The following is a 13,297-nucleotide window of genomic DNA, read 5'->3' as shown; positions in this document are numbered from 1 at the left end:
AACACCCCAGCGTGCCCAGGGCTCCACCAGATGCGCTTCACGTGGGGCTCACGAGCGCCAGTAAAAGTATCCCCCAGTCGGGCGAGCCGTGAGGAAAGCCGCAGACTGACGCAGCCCTCACAACCGGGGCCTCGCCTCTCGTCGCCCCCGGAAGCCCTGCCACCCCCAGCCTGCAGCCGCTCAGCTGCCCGGGCCCAGCTGGGCCTCTCCTGGAGAATCGCGTGGATGGGACCTCGTGGGCGTGGCCTCTGAGGCCGCTCCTCCTCAGGCGGCGGGGCCTCCCGTCCGGGGATGCACCACGTTTGTCCACTCACGCAGCAGCGTCGGGAGCGAGGACCAAGAGCCTGAGCAGGTCGCTGTGCGACACAGGTGTTCAGCGCACCCGGTGGGTGTGTGCGCGGCCGCCCCCGCGCTGCTCGCGAGGCCGCCCGCGTCCCGTCCGCTGTGGGTGCCCCAGGCTCTGCAGCCTGAAAGCCCTCGGTCCGTCTAATCACAGGCTGGACCTCAGCCTGCTCTGCGTTTCCCTCGGGGCTAATGATGGTGGACGAGCTTTCTCGTGCATCTGTGCCATCTGTATATTGTCTTGGTGAAATGTCTGTTCAAATTTTTTGTCTTGTTTTTAATTGGTTTTTTAAAATTTTTTATGTTATTTATTTTTGGCTGCGTTGGGTCTTCATTGCTGCCTGCAGGCTTTCTCTAGTTGCAGCGAGCGGGGGGCTTCTCTTGTTGCGGGGCACAGGATCTAGGCATGTGGACTTCAGTAGTTGTGGCTCGCGGGCTCAGTAGTTGTGGCGCACGGGCCTAGTTGCTCCGCGGCACGTGCGATCTTCCCGGACCAGGGCTCGAACCTGGGTCCCCTGCACTGGCAGGCGGATTCTTAACCACTGCGCCACCAGGGAAGCCCCTTAACTGGGTTGTTCTCACTTAAGTTCTGAGGGTTTTTTGTGTCGTCTGCACCCCAGCCCTTTGTCAGATGTATCATTTCTTCTCGTCTGTGGTTTGTCTTTTCATTCTCTTAACAGTGTCTATCACAGAACGAAAGTTTTTCATTTTTATGAAATCCAGTTTATCTCATTTTCCTGTTACGTGTGGTGTTTGCTCATGACTAAGACCTCTGTCTAATCCAAGATCATGAAAATATTCTCCTCTTCTTCTTCTAAATACTTCACGGTTTTATGTTTTACATTTAAATCTATTCTTTTTTTTTTTTTTTTTCACTATACTTTGTGGCTTCCCTGGCTTGTTCTCACTGTGAGGGTGGGGGCTTCTCATGACTCACTCTGCACGGACTGTTACAGTCACCTCCAGCCCAGCAGGAGCGGGGAGAAGGGGGGAGGGACGGGGCGGAGAATTGTTTTAGCAGAGCCCAGAAAGGCAGCCTGGTGTCTGCAGGGTGGGTGCTGGGCACAGAGGAAGGTGACAGTTAAATTTCTGGCACTCTGGGCTCAGAGGAGCGGCTCTGGTGTTTGCCCCGAGAAGCCACCAGAGGGAACAGTTTCTAGATCAGCCGGACTTCTGCTCCACGGAAAGGTCGGACCAGCAGGAGGCCCCCTCCCCCCAGGGGTCTTTAGAGGCTCCAATGTCCTCACTGCGCCATCCGCAAGGTCAGGGGAGCCTTTCCTGTTGGAACGGCCAACTGATGACTTCTACCTGCAGTGACCAGTCACCTGTGTGTGCCTGCGGGGGAGGGACGTGTCTGCACCTGCCCTTTCCTCTGGGGAGACTTGGTCTCTGGTTAAGGGGCTCCTTAGGACGGCGCTGAGCTGAGACCCGGTGTCTCCACGTCCACAGAGACACTCACTCAGTCGGGACGTTTACTGATGCTAAGTTATCACCTCGAGGTTCCAGTAGGGGCCACCCGGATGCAGGCGGTCTCAGGAGTTCACAGCTAGACATCTAATACTACAGGTTTTCATCATCCCGGGGATAGCAGCCTGAACACATGTGGGGCTCGGGGTCCAGGCAGGTTTCCAGGGCACAGACCGGGTCCAAGTCACTAGAAGACACAGCAGAATTAGGAAACGCACAGGGAGACGCAGCCTGCGAGGCAGCTGGATTGTCAGGACCACACTGTCCTCAGGACCGACAGCACCTCTGGGCGAGGCCGCCGGTGGAGCGGCCTGGTTGTCTCCAACACCCTTGGGACGCCCGTGGACTCACTGTCGTGGCACCTGCTGCACCCACTGCTGCTCTGGGTGCTGATGGGCCAGGTGGGCGTGCTCAGAAAGCTCTGGTTCTCAACCCCGGGCTCAGACACACCTTTACCGTCAGACTGAAGTCACGGGTCCCGGCGTCCGAGCTCGGGCACCAGAGTGTCGTCTCCCAGCCGCTCGCCGTGACCCTCCGGTCACTGTGCCCCACCTCCCTCTGCCCACCTCCCCCCCGTCCTCCGTGGTGTCTTCAGGTCCTGCGTCCTGGGGGGCCGCCTCACTGAGCTCCTTCCTCTGGGGAAGGCGATGGGGGGGGAGGAGGCGGCCCCCGAGACAGTCCTTCCCTTCGTCCAGCCCCACAGGAGTTAGTCCCGGCGCTGCCCCATCCCGTGGGTCCGCCCCCCGCCGCTGTGCTGGCCCTTCACCGGGCGTCCAGCGCCTTGTCCTGCTGCAACCCTGATGGACCTGAGAACCCACCCCCCGTGACCTGTGTCCTTTTCTGACGCCTCATCCGGGCTCTGCTTCAGGAAACGGGAACGGAGGCCGATCTGCAGAGGCAGTTGGCGGCCTCTCCTGGGAGGGGACACACCACTTCCAGGTCACTGCCCGCCCGCCCGCCCTCAGGCCAGTCGCTGGAATTAGCCCCACAGGCGGGCTGGACCCAGTTCTGGGACTCGCCCAGGGCAGGCACTGGACCAGGACGCCGCTCCGGGGGACGCAGCAGTGGGGGCCGACCTCGTTCAGCTGGATGCAGCACTTCCTGCGGCACTCGCTGTGGTCCGTGCAGTAGTCCCCGTTGGGCTGGGGACAGCGGTCAGAGCCAGCAGGCGCCCCACTCCCGCCCCGCGGCCCTTGGCCTCACCTTGCACCACGGCACGCACTGCAGGAAGATGGTCTTGGCCGTGCAGTACGTCTGCAGCCCGTAGCTGCTGGTGACGCAGCAGCCGCTCCGGCACTCCGTGTGGTCCAGGCAGGTGTGCCCATTCGGCTGCGGGAAAAGGAGACCTGGTCCCTTCTGCCAGGCCCCCCGCCCTCCTTCCCAGGGCCCGCCCTCCCCGGCCCCTCGCCCCTCGCCGGCCCGGGCAGGGCACACCTTCTGCCAGGACAGGCACTGCTGGAAGACGGTCTGGGGGCTGCAGAACTTCTGGGGACTCAGGCTGTTGGTGACGCAGCAGCCGCTCTGGCACTCTTTGAGTACTCCTCGCAGGCCTCCCCGATGCCCTGCCGAGTCAAGGCTCACCCACCTGTGCCCGCCGCAGCCCCGTGTCCTCCCCCACTCTGCAAACCTGGCTTGCCCGCCTGACACTGTTCTGGAACATCTGCAGACCGTGGGAGTCCAGAAGATGGAGATCCAGGGGAGGGAGGCAGAGGGTAAACTGAGGCACAGAGGCGGAAGAGGCGGCTGTGCGGCCGAGCAGCGGGCAGGGAGGGGCGCCACGGATGAGCTTCCAGGCCCCTCCCCACGCTCTCACGTTTTACAGGTGAGACGCTGCGACTCAGAGAGGGTAGGTGACTTGCCCAGGATCACAGAGCCAACAAGGAGTTGGACTGAAGCCCAGGCCTGCCGCCCGCCCACCACCTGTGAGGGGCCCTCCGCTTGGCTCTCAGAAATTTCCTTCACAAACTCAAAACTACTGAAGGTCCCCAAGAGCCGTTGTTCCACGTTTACTGTTCTGGGTAAGTGACTTCAGCTCTCAAGGGCTGAAAATAAAGCGTCTGGGCTCAGGGTCGGGGCGGCCCAGCGGGTGAGACCGGAGGACAGAGGAAGAGACCAAGCAGACAGGAGGGCCCCGGGGAGGGGGCCGCGCGGCGCGGAGTCCTCCCTGCTGCTCCTGTGCAGGGGCCGCTACGGACCAGGCAGGACGAGGGGAGCAAGGAGGTGACACACAGCCCCCAGGACAGCCGGATCGCGTCGTCTCTGCTGTCACACCGCGATGCACACGAGCTGATCACTGTCACCCCGGCACCCGCTGCCCCCTCCTCCCCCTCCTCCTCCCCCGCCCCTGCCATTCCACCCCGCGCCGGGTTCCTGGAGCAGCTTCTGTCCCAGGTCGCAGGGGCCACTGGACTGGGGACTCGGCACCGGGCCTGGGTGTGAGTCAGGAGTCAGCCGTCCTGGGGGCCTGAGAGCCTCGGGAGGCAGACGTGCTCACAGGCTGGGCGCGGGACAGGGGACAGAAGAGGGAGCACAGAGCCCGGGGCAGGCAAGCGGGCTGGGAGCCCAGGAGTCCCCCCGGGCCTGCGCGCGGGCAGCCCTGGACTGTGCAGCGACGGGGGGCAGGGACGTGTAGCTTACCCTGTGGGACTGTGGCAGGTGCTTCCCCCGCGTCGTCACCAGGGTCGCGGGCAGCAACCAGAGCAGCAGCAGACGCCCAGTGCTGGCCATCGCTGGTGGCCTGTTGGCCCCAGAGGGCGTGGAGTCCCTGCACGGCTCCTGCCCCTCCCCTTCCCAGGCTTTCTCCATCCAGACGGATTTTTAAACATGAATAGACATTGTTTTCTTAGAGGGTTTTTTTTTCTTAGAGGGGTTTTGTTTACAAGATCGGGCAGAAGGTGCAGAGAGTTCCCGTACATGCCCCTGCCCCGCCTCCATTTCCATTATCAATATCTTAGTGTCATGCATTTGCTGCAATCCATTAAGCGATTTTGATAACATTATTATAAACCAAAGCCCACCGTTTCATGAGGGTTCGGTCTTGGCGTTGTACATGCGATGGGCTTGGACACATGTATGAAGTGTACCTACGCTTGAGAATCGTATGGGGTCGTTTCACTGCCCAGAAACTCCTCTGCTCCGCCTGTTCATCCCCCAGCCCTGGCACCGCCCACCCTGACCCCGACCCCTTCACATCCCCATGGCTGTGCCTTTTCCAGACCGTCCCAGGGTTGCAGCTGTGCAGTGTGTCACCTTTCAGGTGGCTTTTCCCACTTCCTAAGATGCAGCTGAGGGTCCTCCGTGTCACTTTAGGGCTTGGTAGCAAATTTCTCTTTATCACTGAGTGGAAAATGTATTTTCAACAGCCTTTCTCTGGGGAACGATCGAGCCCTTTATTGGTTTAGACAAGAGTGTCTCTGAGGTTAGCGCGCTCAGAATCTCTCCTCGCTTCTCTTTTGGGCCAACCTTGGCAGCGGTCCCCTCTGGTCTCCAGCTCTGGACCCTGCGATGTGACAGGACGAGTGTCCTCAGGGCCCACGGCCCTCACCCTCAGACTGTCCCAGGTCACTCTATTTGTTGCGGGGCATCTGGGGAGACCGCCGGGCCTTTCTGGGCCCTGGTTCCCCTCCCTGTGAAATGAGGGGTGGGCCCCCTTTGAACTGTCGGTTTTCAGCCCTCCAGGATGAGTCCTCTCACCCTCCGCTTCCCAGTCCTCGGCTGGCTGCCCTGGCTGCCTGTGCTGGGAATTTGGGAATTCAGAGCCTTCCGGAGAACAGAGCTGGGTGGAGCACAGACAGGGAGGGGGAGTGGCCTGGGGGTGGTGCCCCCCCCCAACCCGCCAGACAGATTCTCCGACCAGGAAAGTCGTCGTGGGCAGGGACCTGGGGGGGCAGTGGTGTCGGGTACCTGGGGTGGGCGGGCAGGGGTCTGGTCTGTCTCCTGCGTATTGCAGCTCACACAGGGCACCCGAGCCAAACAACCAGGGCTGGTGTTTGCTCCAGAGCCGTTCCTGTCTGTCAGCACAGACTCTTGGCCCCATGCAAATATCCAGAAATTACCCTGTGCCTTCGGTAAGGACAGAATTGAGCAACACACATCTCAGAGTGGCTTCGTTTATACTTTTGTTAATGAAAATGGCAAGTCACAGGACACGTCACTTCTCTGAGTTTTGGTTTTCTGTAATTTTAGACTTAAATGTATCTACAGTAAACCATGGCTTATGAGCCACAAAAGCAGTGCTAAAGCATTTCATTCAGAAGTTTTGCTGTTTCAAAAGAGACACAATCGCATGAACTCAGAGCCCTATTTGGATCTGTGGATGCCGAAAAGAGATAAAGATGCCGAGAAAAGAGAGCAGAGGCTGCAGGTCTTAGTGACAACGACACCACGTCCCTTTTAAACGTTACCTTTGGAAAAGCACCTCAAAGTCTAGTTCACCGTGTGTTCGACAACAGTGTTTTAAACTTTTCCCCTCAAAAAAAAAAGCACCTGCAGGGCTTCCCTGGTGGCGCAGTGGTTGAGAGTCCGCCTGCCGATGCAGGGGACACGGGTTCGTGCCCCGGTCCGGGAGGATCCCATATGCCGCGGAGCGGCTGGGCCCGTGAGCCATGGCCGCTGAGCCTGCGCGTCCGGAGCCTGTGCTCCGCAACGGGAGAGGCCACAACAGTGAGAGGCCCGCGTACCGCAAAAAAAAAAAAAAAAAAAAAAGCACCTGCAAAGCTGGGACGCGCCTTTCCCACACGTGCGTCCTACGTGCCGGCGGAGGTCCAAGTGTGTCTGCAGGTCTCCCTGCAACCCCATCGCAGGTCGGCAGATGTGAGCGGGCCGTTCTGGGTTCTGGGGCCTCACCTGGCACCGCTGCCCACACTTCCCAGGCCCCGGCCCCGCCCCCGCCCAGGCTCCCCCCAGGAGCAGACACGAACCCCCCCAGGAGTGGACATGAACCCCCCAGGAGTGTAAACGAACCCCCCAGGAGCGGACATGAACCCCCCAGGAGTGGACATGAACCTCCCCAGGAGTGGACACGAACCCCCAGGAGTGGACACGAACCACCCAGGAGCAGATATGACCCCCAGGAGCAGACACGACCCCCAGGAGTGGACACGACCCCCCCAGGAGTGGACACGAACCTCCCCAGGAGTGGACACGAACCTACCCAGGAGCGGACACGAACCCCAGGAGCGGACACGAACCTCCCCAGGAGCGGACACGAACCTCCCCAGGAGTGGACACGAACCACCCAGGAGCAGACACGACCCCCAGGAGTGGACACGACCCCCCCAGGAGTGGACATGAGCCTCCCCAGGAGCAGACATGAGCCTCCCCAGAAGCAGACATAAACCCTCCAAGAGCAGTCACGAACCCCCAGGAGTGGATACGACCCCCCAGGGAGATGGCAGAGGGTGAGGAGGGGCAGCTGGTGACAGGATATGGTTTCTTACAGGGGTGATGTCTGCACAACTCTGTAAATATACTAAAACAATGGATTATACACTCTAAATGGGTGAATTGTATAGCATGTGAATTTTATCTCAATAAAGCTATTTAGAAAGGAAATCTATTTGAACTTTTACTTATAACTTCATTATTTTTACGTTGTTATTTATATGTTTTTAAAATTCTATCCTTGTCAGAGAGTAACATTTCCTTTTAACCAAAGAATTAGAATTCAATCGAAAAACTTGCTTTTTTCACTTGTAAAATGCCTTTTTAAGTAAAAAAAGAAAAAAATCAGTCCTCCTAAAACTAATTTAACTTATTATTTTTTTTTTTTTAGATGTTGGGAGTAGGAGTTTATTAATTTAATTTATTTATTTTTGCTGTGTTGCATCTTCGTTTCTGTGCGAGGGCTTTCTCTAGTTGTGGCAAGCGGGGGCCACTCTTCATTGCGGTGCGCAGGCCTCTCACTATGGCGGCCTCTTGTTGCAGAGCCCAGGCTCCAGACGCGCAGGCTCAGTAGTTGTGGCTCACGGGCCCAGCTGCTCCGTGGCATGTGGGATCTTCCCAGACCAAGGCTCGAACCCGTGTCCCCTGCATTAGCAGGCAGATTCTCAACCACTGCGCCACCAGGGAAGCCCTAACTTATTTTTTTAACCATTTTTTAAATTGAAGTATAGTTGATTTACAATGTTGTGTTTGTTTCTGGTGTACAGCAGTGATTCAATTTTATATATATATATATATGAACTTCCCTGGCAGTCCAGTGGTTAAGATTCCACGCTTCCACTGCAGGGCGCACGGGTTCAATCTGTGGTCGGGGAACTAAGATCCCACATGCTGTGCCCCGTGGCCAAAAAAATTATATATATGTATATATTCTTTTTTAGATTATTTTCCATTATAGATTATTACAAGATATTGAATATAGCTCCCTGTGCCATACAGTAGGACCTTGTTGTTTACCTGTTTTATATATAGTAGTATGTATCTGTTAATCCCAAACTCCTAACTTTTCCCTCCCCCACTTTCCCCTTTAGTAACCGTAAGTTTGTTCTCTATGTCTGTGAGTCTATTTCTGTTTTGTAAATAAGTTCATTTGTATCATTTTTTTAGATTCCACATATAAGTGATATCACATGATATTTGTCTTTCTCTCTCTGACTTACTTCACTTAGTATGATAATCTCTAGGTCCATCCACGTTGCTGCAAATTATTTTATTCTTTTTTATGGCTGAGTAATATTCCATTGTATATATGTACCACATCTTCTTTATCCGTTCATCTGTTGATGGACACTTAGGTTGCTTCCATGTCTTGGCTATTGTAAATAGTGCTGCAATGAACATAATCTTCTCGAATTATGGTGTACTCTGGATACATGCCCAGGAGTGGGATTGCTGTATCATATGGTAGCTCTATTTTTAGTTTTTTAAGGAACCTCCATAGTGTCCTCCATAGTGGCTGTACCAATTTACATTCCCACCAACAGTGTAGGAGGGTTCTCTTTTCTCCACACCTTCTCCAGCATTTATTGTTTGTAGACTTTTTGATGATGGCCATTCTGGCTGGTGTGAGGTGATATCCCACTGCAGTTTTGATTTGCGTTTCTCTAATAATTAGTGATGTTGAACATCTTTTCATGTGCCTGTTGGCCATCTGTATGTCTTCTTTGGAGAAATGTCTATTTATGTCTTCTGCCCATTTTTTGATTGGGTTATTGGTTTTGATATTGAGCTGTATGAGATGTTTGTATATTTTGGAGATTAATCCCTTTTCAACTGCATCATTTGCAAATATTTTCTCCCATTCTGCAGGTTGTCTTTTCATTTTGTTTATGGTTTCCTTTGCTGTTCAAAAGCTTTTAAGTTTAATTAGGTCCCATTTGTTTATTTTTGTTTTTATTTCCATTACTCTAGGAGATGGACCCAAAAAGATCTTGCTGTGATTTATGTCAAAGAGTGACCTGCCTATGTCTTCCTCTAGGAGTTTTATAATATCTGGTCTTACATCTAAGTCTTTAATCCATTTTGAGTTTATTTTTGTGTATGGTGTTAGAGAATGTTCTAATTTCATTCTTTTACGTGTAGCTGTCCAGTTTTCCCAGCACCACTATTGAAGAGAATGTCTTTTCTCTATTGTATATTTTTGCCTCCTTTATCATAGATTAATTGGCCATAAGTGTGTGGGTTTATTTCTGGGCTCTCTATTCTGTTCTGTTGATCTATGTGTCTGTTTTTGTGCCAGTACCATACTGTTTTGATTACTGTAGCTTTGTAGTATAGCCTGAAGTCAGGAAGCCTGATTTCTCCAGCTCTGTTCTTCTTTCTCTAGATTGCTTTGGCTATTTGGGGTCTTTTGTGTTTCCATACAAACTTCAAAATTTTTTGTTCTAGTTCTGTGAAAAATGCCATTGGTGATTTGATAGAGATTGCATTGAATCTATAGATTGCCTTGGGTAGTATAGTCATTTTGACAATATTGACTCTTCCAATCCAAGAACATGGTATATCTTTCTATCTGTTTGTGTCATCTTTTTGATTTCTTTCATCAGCATCTTATAGTTTTTAGAGTGCAGGTCTGTGTCTCCTTAGATAGGTTTATTCCTAAGTATTTTATTCTCTTTGATGCAATGGTAAATTGGGATTGTTTCCTTAATTTCCCTTTCTGATATTTCATTGTTCGTCTATAGAAATGCAACAGATTGGTGTGTATTAATTTTTTATCCTGCAACTTTACCGAATTCATTGATGAGCTCTAGTAGTTTTCTAGTAACATCTTTAGGATTTTCTATGTATAGTGTCATGTCATCTGCAGTGACAGTTTTACTTCTTCTTTTCCAGTTTGGAACCCTTTTATTTCTTTTTCTTCTCTTACTGCTATGTCTTGGACTTCCAAAACTGCATTGAATAAAACTGGTGAGAGTGGTCATCCTTGTCTTGTTCCTGATCTTAGAGGAAATGCTTTCAACTTTTCACCATTGATGTTAGCTATGGGCTTGTCATATATGGCTTTTATTATGTTGAAGTATGTTCCCTCTGTGCCCACTTTCTGAAGAGTTTTTGTCATAAATGGATGTTGAATTTTATGATATTTATAGAGATTTCCACCTGAAAGCAGCAGAATACACGTTCTTCTCAAGAGCACATGCAACATTCTCCAGCATAGATCACATGCTGGGCCACAAAGCAAGCCTTGACAAATTTAAGAAAATTGAAATCATGCCAAGCATCTTTTCAGACCACAATGCTATGTGGCTAGAAATCAACTACAAGATAAAAAATTGTAAAAAACACAAACATGTGTCCAGGCTAAACAATATGCTACTAAACAAGCAATGGCTCACTGAAGAAATCAAAGAGGAAATCAAAAAATACCTAGACAAATGAAAATGAAAACACAATGATCCACAACCTATGGGATGCAGCAAAAGCAGTTCTAAGAGAGAAGTTTACAGCAATACAAGCTTACCTCAGGAAATAAGAAAAATCTCAAATAAACAACCTAACCTTACATCGAAAGCAACTAGAGAAAGAAGAAACAAAACCCAAAGTTGTTAGAAGGAAAGAAATCCTAAAGATCAGAGCAGAAATAAATGAAATAGAGACTAAAAAAGAAATAGAAAAGATCAGTGAAACTAAAAGTTGGTTCTTTGAAAAGATAAAACTGATAAATCTTTCAAATAGAGATTATCATACTAAGTGAAGTAAGTCAGAAAGAGAAAGACAAATACCATGTGATATCACTTATTTGTGGAATCTAAAATACGACACAAATGAACTTATCTGTGAAACAAAAAACAGACTCACGGACATGGAGAACAGACTGGTGGTTGCCAAGGGGGAGGAGGGGGTGGGGGAGGGATGGAGTGGAAGATTGGGGTCAGCAGATGTAAGCTTTTATATATAGAATGAATAAACAACAAGGTCCTACTGTATAGCACAGGGAACTTTATTCAATATCCTATGATAAACCATAATGGAAAAGAATATTATATAAAATATATATATACCTAGATGAATTAAATTCTTTTTTTTTTTTTTTTTTTTTTTTGCGGTACACGGGCCTCTCACTGTTGTGGCCTCTCCCGTTGCGGAGCACAGGCTCCGGACGCGCAGGCCCAGCGGCCATGGCTCACGGGCCCAGTCGCTCCGCGGCATGTGGGATCCTCCCGGACCGGGGCACGAACCCGCATCCCCTGCATCGGCAGGCGGATTCTCAACCACTGCGCCACCAGGGAAGCCCTAAATTCTTTATGTAATAAAAAAAGAAACAATAATACTTTGGATGTATTAGGTTAAATAAAACATATCAAAATGAAAAAAAAATGATAGAACTTTAGCCAAACTCATCAAGAAAAAAAGGGAGAGGGTCCAAATCAATAAAATCAGAGATGAAAACGGAGAAATTACAACCAAACCACAGAAATACAAAGGATCATAAGAGCAACTATATACCAATAAAATGGACAACCTGGAAGAAATGGACAAATTCTTAGAAAGGTACAATCTTTCAAGACTGTACCAGGAAGAAATGGAAAATATAAACAGACCAATTACCAGTACTGAAAATGAATCAGTATTTTTGGCCATGCCACGTGGCTTGCAGGATCTTGGTTCCCTGACCAGGGATTGAACCTGGGCCCATGGCAGTGAAAGCGTGGAGTCCCAACCACTGGACCACCCGGGAATTCCCTGAGTCAGTAATTTAAAAACTCCCAAGGAACAAATATCCAGGACCAGATGGCTTCACAGGTGAATTGTACCAAACATTTAGAGAAGAGTTAACATCTATCCTTCTGAAACTATTCCAAAAAAAATTGCAGAGGAAGGAAAAGTTTCAAACTCATTCTATGAGACCACCATCACCCTGATACCAAAATCAGATGAAAATATCACAAAAAAAGCAAATTACAGGCCAGTATCACTGATGAACACAGATACAAAAATCCTCAACAAAATACTAGCAAACTGACTCCAGTAACACATTAAAAGGATCGTACACCATGATCAAGTGGGATTTATCCCGGGGATGCAAGGGCTTTTCAATATCAGCAAATCAGTCAGTGTGATATACCACATTATCATACTGAGGAATAAAAAACATATGATCATCTCAATAGATGCAGAAAAGCTTTTGATAAAATTCTTTAACTTATTTAAATATGTTAATGCAAATTGTAGATTTTAAGTGACACCTTAACTGTCACCACTGACTCTGTGGTTGGGGCTACGCTTGTTTTCTCCCAGCCTGAAGTTTGCATTAGGACTTTTCACTTTTAATTTTCCTTCCAGGACGCTTCGAGACAACTCACTCACCTAAACCTCACAATGAGCGTTTGGGGTCCAGACACAGGCTTCGCACTGACTTTGAGAGGCTGCTAATGGGAGAGTTCTAACGGGGTGGGTGCACATGGCAAAGCCACCTTCCTGGGGGCACCCTGCAGCTGTCCTGTCGTCCTCAGCATGATCATAACGACAGCAGAAAACTCTTCTCAGACAGTGAAAGAAATCACTAAATTCTTGGACAAACGAGATTTTATAACATACCTTTTCTTCTGAGAAAAGATAAGGAAAAAACACTACACGTTTTCAGAAGAGAGAACCCCTGCCACAGCTGGCCGGGCAGGGCTTTGCCCAGGGGGAGGAGGGTGACCTGCAGGGGAGAAATCTCCCTGTTGGTGTGGGTTTCTCTCTATCCCTGGAACGCCGGTATTTTGCCCTCACATTTTAGGTATGAACCTTTTTAAAAAATCCTCTTGCCTGGGGCCCACCAAGTCCATTTATCACTTCTCCCCAGTTTCTCTTCTTTCTTGAACCATGTGACAGCCTCTCGGAGCTGCTCACACCTCTCCTCCCTCACGACCTTCTGTTCGTGGGGTCAGTGTGCCAGATGTTGAACGCTGCAGTTGTTGGAGTCAGGCTACTGGTGGGCCCCACAGCGACGAGCCCCTGGCCAGTGGAGAGCCGTGTACTGTGTGCTCCTGTAACCCGTGCTGGGCAGACTGGCCAGCCACTCCCCTTCAAGGCACAGGGAGAAACCGTCTCTGCTGAC

This window comes from Mesoplodon densirostris, chromosome 15 (genome assembly GCF_025265405.1).
Source record: "Mesoplodon densirostris isolate mMesDen1 chromosome 15, mMesDen1 primary haplotype, whole genome shotgun sequence".
Lineage (NCBI taxonomy): Eukaryota > Metazoa > Chordata > Mammalia > Artiodactyla > Ziphiidae > Mesoplodon > Mesoplodon densirostris.
Note: the sequence above shows the minus strand (reverse complement) of the source record.